The sequence below is a fragment of the Chiloscyllium plagiosum genome, unplaced genomic scaffold (assembly GCF_037043375.1).
Source record: "Chiloscyllium plagiosum isolate Xiang-an unplaced genomic scaffold, Cpla_swu_hap1 HiC_scaffold_11, whole genome shotgun sequence".
Taxonomy (NCBI): Eukaryota; Metazoa; Chordata; class Chondrichthyes; order Orectolobiformes; family Hemiscylliidae; genus Chiloscyllium; species Chiloscyllium plagiosum.
Genome location: NW_028270149.1, coordinates 80027587 through 80044123, shown reverse-complemented (window position 1 = coordinate 80044123; position 16537 = coordinate 80027587).

The following is a 16537-nucleotide window of genomic DNA, read 5'->3' as shown; positions in this document are numbered from 1 at the left end:
CAGCCAACATTCCTGTTTCTTGCTGATCGACATCGGTGAATCAAAGCAACAATTTTTAAATGATAATCCTTCTTTTCAAATTCCTCCAAGGACTCATCCATCCCTGTCTCAGCATTCTTCTCCAACCCCACAAGCCGCTGATACATCTCCAGTGATTTGATTCTGATTTCTTGAGCATTTCTGATTTTAATTGTTCCACTATTGGTAGCTGTGCCTTCAGCTGTTCTGATCCTAGACATGAAAATACTCTCTGTAAACATCGACGCCTTTGGTTCCTCCTTTCAGAGGCTCCTTAAAATATTTTCCATGTTTGGTCTGATGTCTGCTTACATGGCTCAGAATGTAATTTTGCTTTGTAAGGCTGTTGCAAAACACCTTGATTATATTAAAGGTACTATATAAGTTGTTCTTATTGTTGAAGACATGTAGACAAATCAGAGTGCTTCACAAAAATTCTGGCAGCAAAATTAGATAATCCCAGTGATCAGCTGTGGAGATCACAATGCATGTTCAGATCTCAGTCATTCAAAATAAGGAGGCAATTTGTAAATTTCATGTTGCATTTACAAGTGTGGCAGCTGAACCCAATCTGTCTTTCTACCACAGCAACGTAGTAAAATTAAAACTCTCAAACCTCCCACCCTCTCCCCATAACAATTACTCCAATGGTTCCTAACCAGACTTTTGAACAACCAATCCCGGAATTTGCAAATAATCAATTTCCGGCCCTGGTTTTGTATCTTAAACAATTTACTAAATGCACAATAACTTTAGCAGAGAAAATTTAAACAAGGTATTCTGATTAATATCTATGCTTTTAACCTGAATTTGTTTTCAACCCCATTCACAGAAGAGACAGATAGACAAACCCATTAGGGGATAAATGGAAGAAAATAACTTTCACAACTCATTGAAAGGAAGGGCCGGCACATTATTTCACAGGCCAAGATGTGAACTCCTTGGTCACTTCTCTGGAAACATTGATCAGGATACCTTTTCAGTTTATGAAGGTAAAAGGAGCATTACTTCTGCCTCTGCTTTCTACTCTCCGGGCTTCTGGAAGCTGGTGTTTGAGATAAGGCAGGGAGCTTTCAAATCTTCATGCTGTTTCACCAATAGCCAAATTCATTTCCACAGAATAGACAGTTCAAACCAGCAACTTAGCTATGCCCTCATAGACTGACCGTCTCTTCCTGAAGCCTCATCTGCCATTTGCTCAATCATAGAATCTTTTCCAGAGCTCCTGGAACCAATTCCCAGGTACTGACGTCATTAACAGACAACTTCCATTTGTTTAAGCATAATGCTTTTCTTGGGGTCACTATCAAGAATCACCCAAGAATTTGCCTCCAGGTCTGGCCTCATAAACAACAGATTTTTTAGTCTGTTATTTTCCATGTGGTCGAAAAGTGTGCCACTGGATTTGGAAACTAGTGAATTCAACGTTGATGCTGTGTGATTGAAGGGTCCCAAGACAGAAGTCGTTGGATGGCTTGGAGTTGGTGGTGGAGGCGACCCAGGACTTGCATGTCCTTGGTGGAGTGGGAGGGGTTGTTGAAGTGGTCAGCCACAGGACAGTGGGTTGTTGGATGTGAAATGCTCCACGAGTTGGCGTCCTGTCTCCCCAGTGTAGAGGAGACCACATCGAGAGCAATGGAGGCAGTAAATGAGGTGGGTGGATGTGTAGGAAAACATCTGCCGGATGTGAAAAGATCCTTTGGGGCGTTGGATGGAGGTGAGGGGGAGTGTGGGTGCAGGTTTTATACCTCATGTGGCGGCAAGGGAAGGTGCCAGGTGCGGAGGATGGGTTGGTGGGGACGTGGACTGCAACTTGTCTTCCTACGTGATCAACAATACATCCAGCGCAATTCCTCCACTACCTATACCACTGGCCTTGAACCCCATTCCTCCAACTAGTGTAGAACCCCCTTCCCACCCCCGTCTTCACCTTCCACCCCACTCATCTCCAGATTCAGCGCATTATCCTCCGCCTTTTCCACTACCTACAATCAGACCCCACCAACAGAGATATGTTTCCCTCCCCACCCCTATCTGTGTTCCGCAGAGGCCATTCCCTCTGCGACTCCCTCGTTAGGTGCCGCCCCCCCCCCCCCCCCCCAACCAAACCACCCTCCACTCCCAACACCTTCCCTTGCTGCCGCAAGAGGTGTAAAATCTGCCCCCCATTGCTCCCCCCCCCCATCACCTCCATCCTAGGCCCCAAAGTATCTTTTCAAAGATTTTCCTGCCACCCACGTCATCTGCTGTGTCCGTTGCTCTTGATGTGGTCTCCTCCACATCGAGGAGACAGGGTGCCATCTTACACAATGTTTCAGGGAACAATTCTGGGATACATGCACCCAACAACCCCACTGCCCTGTGGCCAACCACTTCAACTCTCTCTCCTGCACACCAAGGACATGCAAGTCCTGGACCTCCTCAAACAATCCAGCACCACATTTTTCGACTCTGACTTTCCAGTATCTGCGGTCCTCACTTTATCTTTTCCTTATACCACAAGCTGTCTGTGGCCCAGTCCATAAATCATTTCCAAGTGTTAATTCCCAGTTCACAGCTTCAATCCAAATTGATAAAAGAATAAAAATAATGCAAGTGTCAACAAGGATTGTAAGACAAGAACACAGGGAGATAAGAACTAGGAGCACACTGGGTTGTAAGGCCTTAGGGTTAAAGTCATGGCTGATCTAACTTTTCATTTCTCAAAACTAAACTTCATCTATCCTTCCTCAGCTCACTGACCCAGTTGATCAAGATCTTGCTGCATTCCCAGATAACCTTCACTGTCTACTGTACCACCAGTCCTGATGTCATCCGCAAATGTACTAACCATCCCTCCTAGATTGTCATCCAAATCATTTATGTAAATGACAAAATTTATGTAAATGACAATCTAAAAGACAACACTCTACCACCATTCTCTGTCTTCTACCATCAAGCCAATTTTGTATCCAATTGGCCAGCTCTCCCTGTATCTAATGAGATTTAATCTTACTTAACAATCTAACATGCAGTACCTTATCCTAAAGTCCACGTAAACAATGTGTACGACACTGCCCTCATCTACTTTCTTGGTCAACCCTTCAAAAAACTCAATCAAATTCATGAGACATGATTTCCAATGCACAGAGCCTTGCTGAATATTCCAAATGAGTCCTTGCTTCTCCAAATGCTGTAGATCCTGTCTCTCAGAATTCCCTCCAACAACTTAGCTACCACTGAAGTTCAGCTCACCGGTCTATAGTTCCCAGGCATTTCCCTGCAACCTTTTTTAAATAATGGCACAATATTAGCCACTCTCCAATCTTTGAGCACTTTACCTGTGGCTGTTGATGATAGAAATATTTCTGTTAGGGACCCAACACTTTCTTCCCAGCCTCCCACAAAGTACTGGGATACACTTCATAAGGTCCTGGGGATGTATCTACCTTAATGTGTTTAAGCCTTCCAGCACCTCCTCTTCTGTATTATGGACACTCTTCAAGACATCACTATTTATTTCTGTAAATTCCCTAGCAGCCATACTCCTCTTGACAGTAAATCCATACGAGAAATATTCATTTAGAATCTCACCCATCTGGCGTGGCTCCGCACATAAACTACCTTGTTGATCTTTAAGAGGACCTATTCTCTCTTTAGTTACTCTTTTGTCTTTCATGTACCTGTAGAATCTCTTTGGATTTTCCTTTACCTTAGCTGCCAAAGCCATCTTGTGTCCTCTTTTGGCACTCCTGATTTCTCTCTTAAGTATACTCCGATACCCTCTATACTCCTCAAAGAATTCAATTGAACCCAGTTGCCTTTACATGTTGCATGCCTCCTTTTTGTGGACTAGGGCCTCAACAACTCTAGTCATCCAGGAATCCCTGCACCCGCCAACCTTACCCTCCGCTCGATGCTGGTCATGAATCCTCATTAATTCACTTTTGAAAGCCTCCCTCTTATCAGACGTCCCTTTTTCTGCAAACAGCCATGTCCAATCAACTTTTGAAAGTTCCTGTCTCAGACCATCAAAATTGGCCGTGCCCCAGTTTAGAACTTTAACTTGTGGACCCCACCTATCCTTTTCCATTGCTCTTTTAAAACTAATGGAATTGTGATCACAGGCCCTAAAGTGTTCCTTTGCTAACATTTCCATTCAGCCTGATTTCCTAAGAGGAAGTCAAGTTTTGCCCCTTCTCTTGTATGGCCATCTACATATTGCATGAGAAATTCTTCCTGAACACACTTAACCTTTTCTCCATCCAATCCCTCAACATTATGGCAGTGCCAGTCAGTGTTAGGAAAGTTAAAATCCCCGACTATTAAAATCCTATCATTCTTGCAGTTATCTGCAATCTCCTGACACATTTGATCCTCAATCTCCTGCTGCCTATTGAGGGGCCTATAGTACAATTCTATCAAAGTGATCTTCTCCTTTTTATTATTCAGTTGTACCCTTATAGACTCAGTGAACAAACCCTGAAGAATATCTTCTCAGTATTGCAGTGATGTGCTCCCTAATCAATAACGGAACTCCCCTCCTCTTTTGCCTCCCCTTCTATCCTTCACATAGCATCTGTACCCCAGGACATTGAGCTGCCAATCCTGTCCCTTACACAGCCATGTTTCTGTAATAGCTATAATATCCCAGTCCCATGTACCCATCCATGCCCTGAGTTAATTTGTCAGACCTCTTGCATTTAACCCAATCTTCCCTTGCTTCATGCCATGGTCTTGCCTGTCCTGTCTGTTATCAACACTGAGATTACTAACATTGCCTTTACTATTTAACTTGCTCTCATTAACCTCTGTACTGCCCTTAACCTTTTCTTTCATCTCTGCACTACTTTGGATCCTACCCTCCTGCCAGACTAGTTTAAACTCTCCCAAGTGGCTCCAGCAAATCTTCCCGCGAGGATTTTGATCTCCCTCCAGTTCAAGTGCAGCCTGTCTGCCTTGTACAGGTCACCTCTGCCCCAAAAGAGATCCCAATAATCGAAGAATCGGAATCCCTGCCCCCTGCACCAGCTCTCAAGCTGCACATTCATCTGCCAAATCCTTTGTTTCCTACTCTCCATAACACGTAGCACTGGAAGTAATTGAGAAGTTACTACACTTGCAATCTTGCAATTTAACCTTCTGACTAACTCTTGCCCATCCCTTTTCCTATGTCATTGGTACCAATGTGTACAATGACCTCTGGCTGGTCATCCTCCCCCTTAATAACTTCATGCAACTGCTCAGAGACATGCGCTTGACCGAAGCACCAGGGAGCCAACACACCATCTTGGAATCTCGATTGTGGCCACAGAAACACCTGTTTATGCCCCTGACGAGCGGGTCCCCTGCTATGATCACGCCCTTGGACTTTGCCTGGTCCTTGTCTACAGCAGAGCTTGTTGTGGTGCCACAGGCCTAGCTGCTGCTGTTATGCTGCCCTGAGAGGCTATCCCCTACAACGGTATCCAAAATAATATACCTGTTAGAGACGGAAATAGCCACAGGAGAGTCCTGCACTGCTTTACCTGCCTCTCCAGCTTTCCATGTTGTCATCAGATGAACATCATGGAAATTCCCTTAATCCATCCAACACTGGCACAAAGTTCCAATCTGCTTATTATAAAAAGACAGAGACACACTGGAGAACGTGCAGAGAAGAATCTAAACCCTGTCGTCGGGTCAGGTTGAGAATTAGAAATGAAGACTTGCAATGACGTTGTGATTTTCACAACGAACAGATGTCTGAAGGTTCTCACAGCCAATGAAAACTCTTTGTGTGTTGTCACCATCCTGAATAACATAGCATTGAACATGTGCACATGGCAAACCTCCCCAGGAACAGCCATTTTATCATGACCAGGTAAACTGCTATTTTTGCAATCTAGGACAGTCTGCACCTGCGGGCAGTAAAACAGGGGCTACACTCGGGTTTTGGCTGATGAATTAGCAACTACCATTTTCACCGCACCAAGCAATGACCATAGTCAGATAAGTGTGCTGCACAGCTAAACGCTTGAGTAGGAAATTCACGGACAAGATTTACAACCAGATCAGCAAATCACCATTTGGCTCAACATCAATGATGTGATGAAACTAACTGAGATGGTGAATGATTGGCCTGCTTAATAAATGGATATTTTACACATGATGAGAGAATCAAACAGCATCCTTATGTTTTGAGATCTGATCGGATGTGATTCTAGTCCCACACCAGCGTGGTTAACATTGTTGCTCTGCAAGCAATTCAGTTTTATCCAAAGACCACAGAAGATGGTCCACTTCTCCAGCACTGCTGGACAAAGAGAGATGTATAATAAATAGCAGGTTTGGTCAATACACCTATATCAAAAATTAGAAGTGAAGAAGAAAAAAATGTTTCTCCCATGGGCACCTTGGCAGCAAACTAATGAACATTCAACATGCCTGACTAAATGTGTTTGTTTCAGCAACGAGAACTAATAGTCCCACTGGGAAGGTGATGGGAGTGCTAAGGGAGAGTTCTTCAGGGATAAGAAAGAGATTTCTGCAACATTTGGATTATTAATTCAGACGGAGTCAGTGCCTGTGGCTGAGGTTGACATCATTCCTCCAAATAAAATGAGACGGCCGATCATTTTGCAGATAGAAGACATTTACTACCCAGTTCTTGCGGCTGTTGGTATACCTGGTAAATAGGAAAGCTTTGTTAGTAAATGTGTGATAGGCTTTTCCACAGAAAAATGTGTGTCTCTGTTGTCTTCAGGTGTTAATTGAACTGTTGTGACTTTCCAGAATTTCAGCTCCTTCCTTCCAGATTTACATCATGCATGTTGTTGTGATCTTCAGTTCCTCTTTTCAAGTGAAGGATATTATACTGAAGATGTCAGCTGAGACTCAGATAGCACACTCCATGCTCTGAACCGAAAGGTTGTACGTTCGAATCCCCATCAACATTTCACGCAGGCTGGTCCTCCCAGCACAAACCTGACAGAAAGCTGCCCTGCCTGAGGCACTGTCTTTCAGATGAGATGTCAAACTGAAGCACTGTCTGCCATCTCAGGAGCTTTACAAAGATTCTCGAGTCCTATTCTGAAGAATAGTGCAGCAGTTCTACCCATTGCCTTTGCTAATCTTTATTCCCCACTCAAAACCTTACTGGGATATAGTACCTGCACATGATCTCCTTGCTATTTATGAATCTTTTGTGCATTTTCTGCTTTGTTCCTGATATTAAAACAGTGGCTAGATTTGAAAAGTCATGTTATAGTTTTATCCAATGCCTCCCATTTTGTAGTACTGACCAGATTGTGTTGAGTTTGCAGTCTACTCTGTTCATCTGTGTCAGTAAGGTTGAGCTTTCTGACCTCTTTCATACACTCTGAAATTTCTCGTTCCCAAACAAGCCTAAGATCAGCTGGTTGAGACTGTCTGAGTTTCACATTTCCTTCAAGAACACTCCCTTCTTTCGTGTTGAGATATTGATTCACATTGTCAGGGCTATTAAAGGAAGAGAGAGAGAAAGAAGAACATCAATCATTAGTGTTCCTGCAAACACTTGTTCTTCTGCACTGTGCGTGAGGATTGCACAATGTGATTCGATGTCTGATGCAACAGCACTGTCACATCAACCAGCCAGCAGTAAGCCTGATCATTAAATCCCTTTGTTTCTCTTTACCACTAGTCAACCTGGTAGCTATTATCATCCTGTCTCGAGGGAACTGTGGTCTCTCCAACTGTATCACTTATTATATGATGCCATGGCAGCGGTGGATCTAATGGTGATTATCTTTGATGTGATATTGACTCAGATTCATAACATTTATTTTCCATTTTACTTCCTGGATATAACTGTTGTGTGTAGTCTCAAATCTGTCCAGTTGTTTATATCCACTGACAGCTCTCTCTGGTTAACCGTCGCTTTCACCTTTGTGGCCATTAGTTCCCAGAAACTGAGATTAAGATACTGTACAGGGAAAACAGCAGCTACAGTTATAACAGCTGTATGCACTCTGTTCTGTGTAAAACATATTCCTGTGTATTTCGTCTACACATCTCTGGACACGTATAATAATGTGCCATGGTTTTGTGCTGTACGTCCACACTATAATTTTGATCTCGGATGGCGGGTTTTTGAGTGGCTGGATTCCGTCTTAACCCCATGCCTTCCACTTTGTTGATTCTTCTGCTCAATTCTCTGACTATCAAACACATTTTAGTGGCTGGTAAAGTTCGCAGGAGGCTTCGGGGTGATAGCAACAATGAGAAGCACACTGATCCAGAGATGGAGAGCCGAAGAAAATCCATCATTTTACTCCTGGCTGTTTCAGGCACCTTTCTATTGTTGTGGATAATGTTTGTTTTACATTTTCTGATTAGTCGGTTTATATCTCTTAAAACACCCTATGGTTTCAATAGCCCTGCAAGTATTTTCGCAGAAGTTGGATTTATGCTTCAGCTTTTGAGCTGCTGTACAAACACATTTATTTATACGCTGACTCAGACTAAATTCAGAATGGAATTGGTGAATATGATCAAATATCCTGGGATACAAATTGTTAAGTGCCTGAATTAAAATGAATAATTGGAATCGACTCAACTGGAAGTATAAATTCCTCTAAAGCAAGTCACCTTTCAGCCTTTGGAATTGTGCCAACTCTTGGTAAGAGGTAAAAAAAAATTCCAATCCAAGGTGCCCTTTTCCATGCAACTCTCCGACTTTCACCCTGTCCAATATTTATCCATTCCCTTTTTTAATGCTTGGATTTGATTTGTGATATCACCGTTTCTGGTTAGACATGGCAAAGCATAGAATAATACAGCCACAGGAACAGGCCCTTCAGCCCACCATATCCATTCTGATCACAATGCCATTTTAAACTAATCCTGTCTTCCTGCACATGGTCTGTATCCCTCTACTCTTGCCTGTTTGTGTGTCTGGCAACTGGCAATGTGTGAAGGTTCCTCATTTCCCCTCTTGTTTTTTGACCTGTTCTGATCAATATTGTCTCCTTAAACTGATTGTATAATCCTGTCATAAGAATCGCTGGGTAATTTTCCAACTCACTTTAAATTGTGCTTTTCCTGATCATTTCATGTCTGCCCCAATGCCCCAGCTCTTCTCAGTTAACTTTCCTAAATTGTCGATAGTTTGTGAAGACAGAGAATGATTGCTCAGAGGTTCATAACCCTTTCACCCTGAGCCATTTGCACTCAACTTTCCAACAGTGCTAGATGTACAGCATTCAGGAACAGAGACACTGGGTGTTTTCAGTCAATCCCTTTGTCTTGTGCAGGAAGAGCGAGGCCAATGTCAGTGTCAGATCGAAACCTAAAGCAGAAAGTGCTGGAAAAACAATACAATTCACCTTCACGAGTGGGACCTTTAGAACAGCAGTTCAGAAGAGTCAAAGTTGACTCAAAACAGTAACTCTGTCTGCACAGGTAGAAACAATGTTGACCTGCTCAGTTTTTCCATCAATAACTGTTTTTATTTCAGAATTCCAGCATCGGCAGTATTTCCCTTCTGTTCCAGTTCTTAACTATTGCTTTGTATGGCTCATTAACTCAATGAACAAGCTTGGGAGCTAAATACTCATTTTATGATCTTACACAGGCTGCTCATGGTCATCTTTTATCAAACTGGAGGAACTGCAACAAGTATTACAGCACATTATACTAGTCTTTCTGTATCAGCTATTTTTATTCATTTTTTTGTTTGTACAACTGAAGTTTGCTTTCGTAACATTTAAAGTGTAAAATTTCTATGGGAGACGTACGAACAGAGTCCCAGTCTGAGGATGAAGCTGTTAAATGTGAACAGTAATTTGTGGTGTGTTACCATAGCTGCCTTTTGCATTGTTCAATAGCCTGAAGGGTTTTAGTGCTGAGAGTATGCTTTCACTGCATTATGTGCCTAACACAGAACCAAGTAAAACACATGACTCAGCCCTATAGCTGTGAGCCTCAGTGCAATACAATGAAGGTCCTTCCCACCATCAATACTGACTGAGTTTAAAGACTGTGTTTCCTCCCGTATCTTTCTTAGTTAGTTACAGATGAATTATTCTATTTAAAAGTAACTTTTTCTCAATGAAGTATATCTTTGCTTGGAGTTATGAAATACCTCCTACCCTTTAGTCTTTATTTCCCAGTCCACTTTGGACAAACCTGTCCTCCATCAGTCTGAATGGTCATTTTTTAAGTTTAAGGCTCTCATCTCCACCTTCAACCTACTAGTCTCAAATCACTCTTCCTTCAACAATCATTTACAATGGGATCATATCTCAATCAGGTTTTGTTGCAAATTACCAGATCTAAAATTATCCTGTGGGCAGTTGCTTCCACTATATAGTATCCTAAGAAACTGTTTTAAACACACTCCATGAACTCCTCGTCAACATTGGCAATTTGTTTTGCCCAATCTCTATGAGGATTAATGTTACTCTTAGATATTGTAGTATTGTCTTACAAGTCTGCACTATTTCTTATTAAAACTAAAGATTACTCCCACTGAACTCTTAATTTTCTCACTACTTCTTGTCTCCACCCAGACTGATCCTATGTCTTGAGAAATGATCTTGTCACAGACCCTCACAGTTGTATTGAGCTCATTATTCATTTACAGAGTTATCACATCTCCATTTTCCTTCTGCCTATCCTTCAAAAATATCAAGTGCTCTTTAAATTTACTTCCCAGCCTTGATTGCCTTCCAGCCATGCCTTTGTAAAACTTACCAAATCATACTCATCCATTGGAGACAGTATGGACTGCAGATGCTGGAAGCCAGAGCCAATAGATGTGAAGCTGGAAAGGCACAGCAGATCAGACAGCAACCGAGGAACAAGAACGTCAACGAGGCGGACCGAAACCTTTGCATGTATGCACGTGTGTGTGTGTGTGTGTGTGTGTGGAGGGGGGGGAGGGTGTTGATGCCCAGAGTAAATAGAAGGAAGGGGTGGACTAGGGGAAAGGTAGATAGGATAGTGATTAGGTGGATGCAGGTAGGGAGTTATTGTGATCAGTCAGTAGGAAGGGTGGAGCGGATAGGTGAGTAGGAAGATGGACAGGTTAGGTAGGTCAGGAAGGTGAGGAGCAGGGGGAGGTGATAGAGATGGGATAAGGCTGGGAGTTGAGAGATTTTGAAGCTGTGAAGTCAATATTCATCTCATTTATTCATTTACCTAGTTATTAATGCTTTCAATGTTCACCAAAATAATCTATAACTCTATTACTTTGTTTTCTGTTTTCCACATTCTGACCCCATTTGTTGATACACTCTTATATTGTACTCTTTGGCCCTCTCTGTCATACTTTGTTACCCACATCACTATTCTGCAATATTACTTTATGTTTTGTATTTAACATGTTAAATTTACCCTCACTTGAACCTTCATCCCTCACGCAATTTTAACACACTCATCAGTCTTTTACTAATGTCCTCACCAAGGTGGTCTTCAGCCCTTGTAAATGGATGGGAACTGCAGGGAATGCAATTTAGTTCTACAATGACACTGGTAGCATTGAAATTATTGCCATTGAAGAGGCCCATTTTGAGTTCCCCATTTCTTACTCCTAGAAAGATACTGAGGTATTTCCCTACCTGCCACAAGCTATCTCATGTCCCCTTTTTGCCCTTCTGATTTGCTACTTGAGCACACTCCTACTGCCCTGATAGTTTTCTGGGGATTCACTCAATCCCTGCTTTTTATACCTGACATATGCTTCCTTGTTTTTCTCAATTTCTCTTGTCATTCATCACTCCCTACACCAACTAGTCTTATCCTTCACCCAGAAGGAATATAGTGTCACTGAACTTTCGTTATCTCTTGTTTGAAGGCTTCCAATTTTCCAGATATCCCTTCATCTGTGAATAGCTGCCCCCAATCAACTTTAGAAAGTTCTTGCCGAACACCATCAAAATTTATCTTCCTCCAATTTAGAATTTTAACTTTTAGATTAGGCCCATTCTTTTCCATCACTATTTTAAAACTAATAGAATAATGGTTACTGGCCCCAAAGTGCTCCCCCACTGACACCTCAGTCACTTACCTTATCTCCCAAGAAAAGATCAAGTTTTGCACCTTCTTTAGTAGGTACATCCACATACTGAATCAGAAAAATTTCTTGAGCACACTTAACAAATTCCCCTCCATCCAAGCCCTTAACACAGTGACAATCCCTGTCTATGTTTGGAAAGCTAAAATCCCCTACCATTACCACCCTATAATAGAAAATGGAGATCTCCTTACAAGTTTTCTTCTCAATTTCCTGCTGACTCCTTGGGGGTCGATAGTACAATCCCAATAAGGTGATCATCCCTTTCTCATTTCTCAGTTCCACTCAGTTAACTTCACTGGATGTACTCCCTGGAATATTCTCCCTAAGTACAGCCATAATGTTATCCCTAGCCAAAAACTCCCTCTCCTGTCTTGCCCCCCTTGTATCCTTCCAGTATCATCTATGCCCTGGAACATATAACTGCCAGTCCTGTCCATCCCTGAGCTCTGTCTCTGTAATAGCTATAGTATCCCAGTCTCACATTCCCAACCATATCCTGAGTTCATCTGCCCCTCACATTGAAATACTCTACTTTGTTCCTGCCTGCCTTGACTGTTTGACTTGTTCCTTTTCCCAGCTGTAGCAGCCTCAGATTGATCTGTTTCCTCATGATCTCCCTGGGTCCCACCCACTTACTAATTTAAATCTACCTGTGTAGCTCCAGCAAATCTCCCCGCGAGTATATTAGTCCCCTTTTAATTAAGTGCAATCCGTCCTTCTTAAACAGGTCAATTCTCCCCCAGAATAGATGCCTATTATTCAAAAATATGAATCCTCCCCTGCACCAGCTCCTCAGCAACACAACTATCTGCTCTATCCTCCTATTCCTACTCTCACTAGCATGTAGCACTGGGAGTAATCCAGATATTACTACTCTCGAGGAGCTACTTTTTAACCTCCTGCCTAATCTCCTATGTTCTGTCCTCAGAACCTCATCCTTTTTTCTTCCTATGTCATTTGTCCCAATGTATACAGCGTCCACCTGCTGGTCACTGTCCCCTTTAAGAATATTCTGCATCGTCTCCAAGATATCCTTGACCCTCTCACCAGGGATGCAACACACCATTCTGATTTCTCGTTGTCAGCTGCAGGAACGTCTGTCTGTGCCTCTGACTAGAGAGTCCCCTGTCATATCGATCGCTTGGAACCTGACATACCCCTCATTACATTATAGCCAGTTTTGATATCAGAATCCTGGCTGTCAGTGCATATTCCCCCAAGAGTCCATCACTCCCTATGTTTTCCAAAATAGCATACTTGTTTGAGATAGAGATAGCCATAGGAGACCCCTTATTACCTGCCTCCCCCCTCCTACCTTTCCGAGAGATAACCTGTCTACCTGATTGTATCAGGGGTTTTTCTATCTTCCTGAAAACTGCCACGTCTCACACCCCCTTGCTCCTGTAAATTCCTCATTGCTTCTAACTGCCTCTCCGACCTATCCATGTGATACGATAGGTTTTGCAACCAAACACATTTCCTGCAAACTTCATCATGAGTAATATTAAAATTCTCCCTAATTTCCCATATCTGACAGGAAGAGCACATCACTCTACTAAAGGCCATCTTTGCACCTTAACAGAGGGCAGACCCAGAAAATAGCAGTCTCAGTACTCTGAAAGCACTGCCCCAGAGTAACTTGGTACTTGCATTTTATATTTTAAGAAGGTTTAATCAAGAGACAGATCTCAATAAACATATAAACAAACTATTGTAAATTTACAAAGGAAAACAAGTTAGTCTTTAAAAGAAGTACTTGGTTGTGCCCCTGCTGTGAGCAGTTCTCTAGAGATTCCTCCAAGGTCAGTGTTTCTTTAGTTTTTTTTCAGACCAAACTCTAATGTCGAGAGATATTAGAAACTAAACTGCAGAGGTAGACAGTTGTTCAGGTCACTGCTCCCTTTTTCATCTCTAATGTTGCAGCTGCTCTCTCCATTCCTCCTATTTTAAAAATATCCTTGTTTTGGTCTTCTTTTCCAAAACGTTCCAAAACAATGCAACAGCTTACAAAAAAGTAATTACTGCTATAAGAATTCAAGGAAATCCACTCCAACGCTGAAACAAACCTGAGAAAAGGAGGTACTCTTACAGTCACATTTTTCTTCCATCCTCCATATAAGTTTTTGAAAACAGAATATTGAGAGCAATAAAAGCATTAGCTTTTATAAAGAAATAAATCTAAAGTGAGGACATATAAGAAAAAGCTGATTATCAGACAACAATTTGGTTTCTGTTAAGGGAAGGGATAAAAAAGTTGCAGTTTGAAATATCAAAGCTCTGTCAGTGAAGTTCATGAAATCTTCATGATTAAGATTATTTGAATGACAAATGTAAAGTTTTATTTAGAGACTAATATGGTTTAATGATTTTATTCATTTAAATATGAAATGTTGGATGAAGAAAAGCAATGCAAATTAAATTGCATGGTGTCACATTCGGTGCTAGACATCAGTGTGAACAATATTATGGCAGCCATGTTTGATACAGTATTAGACTCTTATTAAGTGAAGTTATTTTGACAATGTTTTTCCTGCAGATCTTTGGAAACCTTTCAGCTGCCTCTGAAAAGGAATAACTTCATTAATTTCTATGAAGGTGCTAGAATACTAAAAGAAAATTGAACTTTACATTGCAGAGAGCATTTAAAACAGCAGAAACATCAACAACTTTCAGTTTTTGTATTACAGCAACAATCTTGACAATGACAAAGATTCAGCATCAACTTTAATCAACAAAAATATCAATCAAACAAGTGCAATACAAGAAGATCATAAGCCTGATGATTATCCAGATCAAGAACATTTTCAACAATTTCAACAATCAGCCAATACACAATATTCACCAACCTTTCGACCAGATAAAGAAAAGCTTTCAGATCCATTTGATAGATCAGAGAATTGATAGAAGTCTTCAAGATATTAATAGGAAAAGACAGGGTCGATAAAAATAAACTATTTCCACTCATTGGGGATTCTAGAACTAGGGAGTATTGGGGAAAGGCCACTCAGAAGAGATGTGAGGAAGCATTTCTTGATCTTGATGTTTGGAACTTGATCAGTTGTTAGTTTTAAGTCTGAGATAGATACTTTTTTTTTTGTTAAGCAAAGTTATTAAGATATATGGGCCAAAGGAACATGTATGGAGTTAGACTGCAGATCAGCCATGATCTCATTGAATGGTGGAACAGACTTGACGGGCTGAACGGCCTACTCCTGCTGTTATATTCCTATGTCTTACATACAAAGAAAATACAGTTCCAAAGATTTTAAGGACCTTCAGGATTTGACACCAAACCAAAGGCAGAACAGGTTAACTCACTTCTTGACAATATGGAAACAACATCAGATCATCTCTTACATTGAGAACAAATCAATGAGAAACACAGACATTTAACAACATCTTTCAAAAAGTTTAAGCTAATCTGAAAACTACAAGCATATCGCTTTGTGTTCTGGTGATAGATGTTGTTCAGCCAATGCTGTGGTCACCATTCCTGAAACTTTTCCCTCCCTTTAAGATTACTTGGACATGCTGTGATTAAGGCCAAAGCTACCGCTTTCACTCTGGTCAAATCATTATCATCAAATGAAGGTGAGCTCTGAAATAAATTCTGAACAACTTTGACTTTCACTGTTCCAGATATTGTTACATTCCACATGCACATCATATAAACAAACATGCATACGTTTCTTCACTAATTCCATTAATTACCATGCTTGCTCTTGGTAATTCAGCTCAAATACACTCTTTACATTGTCTCTATTGCTCTGTTTCTTTTTCTCTTAAGATAACAATCAAATTTTCTTGTGAAATTTCCACCATATTCTCAGGCACTGCTTTCCAGATTCTGGGTGGCATGTTGTTAGCACTGTTGCATCACAGCGCCAGGGACTGGAGTTCAATTCCACCTTTGGGTGACTGTCTGTAAATTGCACGGTCTCCCTGTGTCCGTGTAGGCTTCATCTAGGTATTCCGGTTTCCTCCCATAGTTTTAAACATGTGCAGGTTAGATGGATTGGTCATGCTAAATTGCCCATAGTGTCCAGGGATATTACCTAGGTGGGTTAGCCATGAGAACTGCAAATGTATGGTGGTGGGGGAGGTGGGTTGCTCATTGGAGGGGCAGTGTGGACTAGATGGGCCAAATGGCCTGTTTTCACACTGTAGGGATTCAACGATAACCACTCACTGTGTAGAAAATGTTTTTTTCAACTTGCCTTTGGTTCATCTTTCTACCTGTGACCTTTTTGTTTTACCACCCTTCTCGAGAAATTGTCTCTCTGTTTGCTGATCCTGATCTTCCCATTAGTTTGAACAGTTTCATCAATCTCTTCTCAATGACTCTTTCTCTAAGGATGAAAGCCCCAGAATTTCCAGTGCATCCATGGATCTGAATCTCCTCAGCCCTGAAGTCATTCTTGGGAATCTTTTCTGCACCATCTCTCACATCTACATTCCACCATTAAACAGTTGCTCAGAATTGGACACAATGCTCTAGAT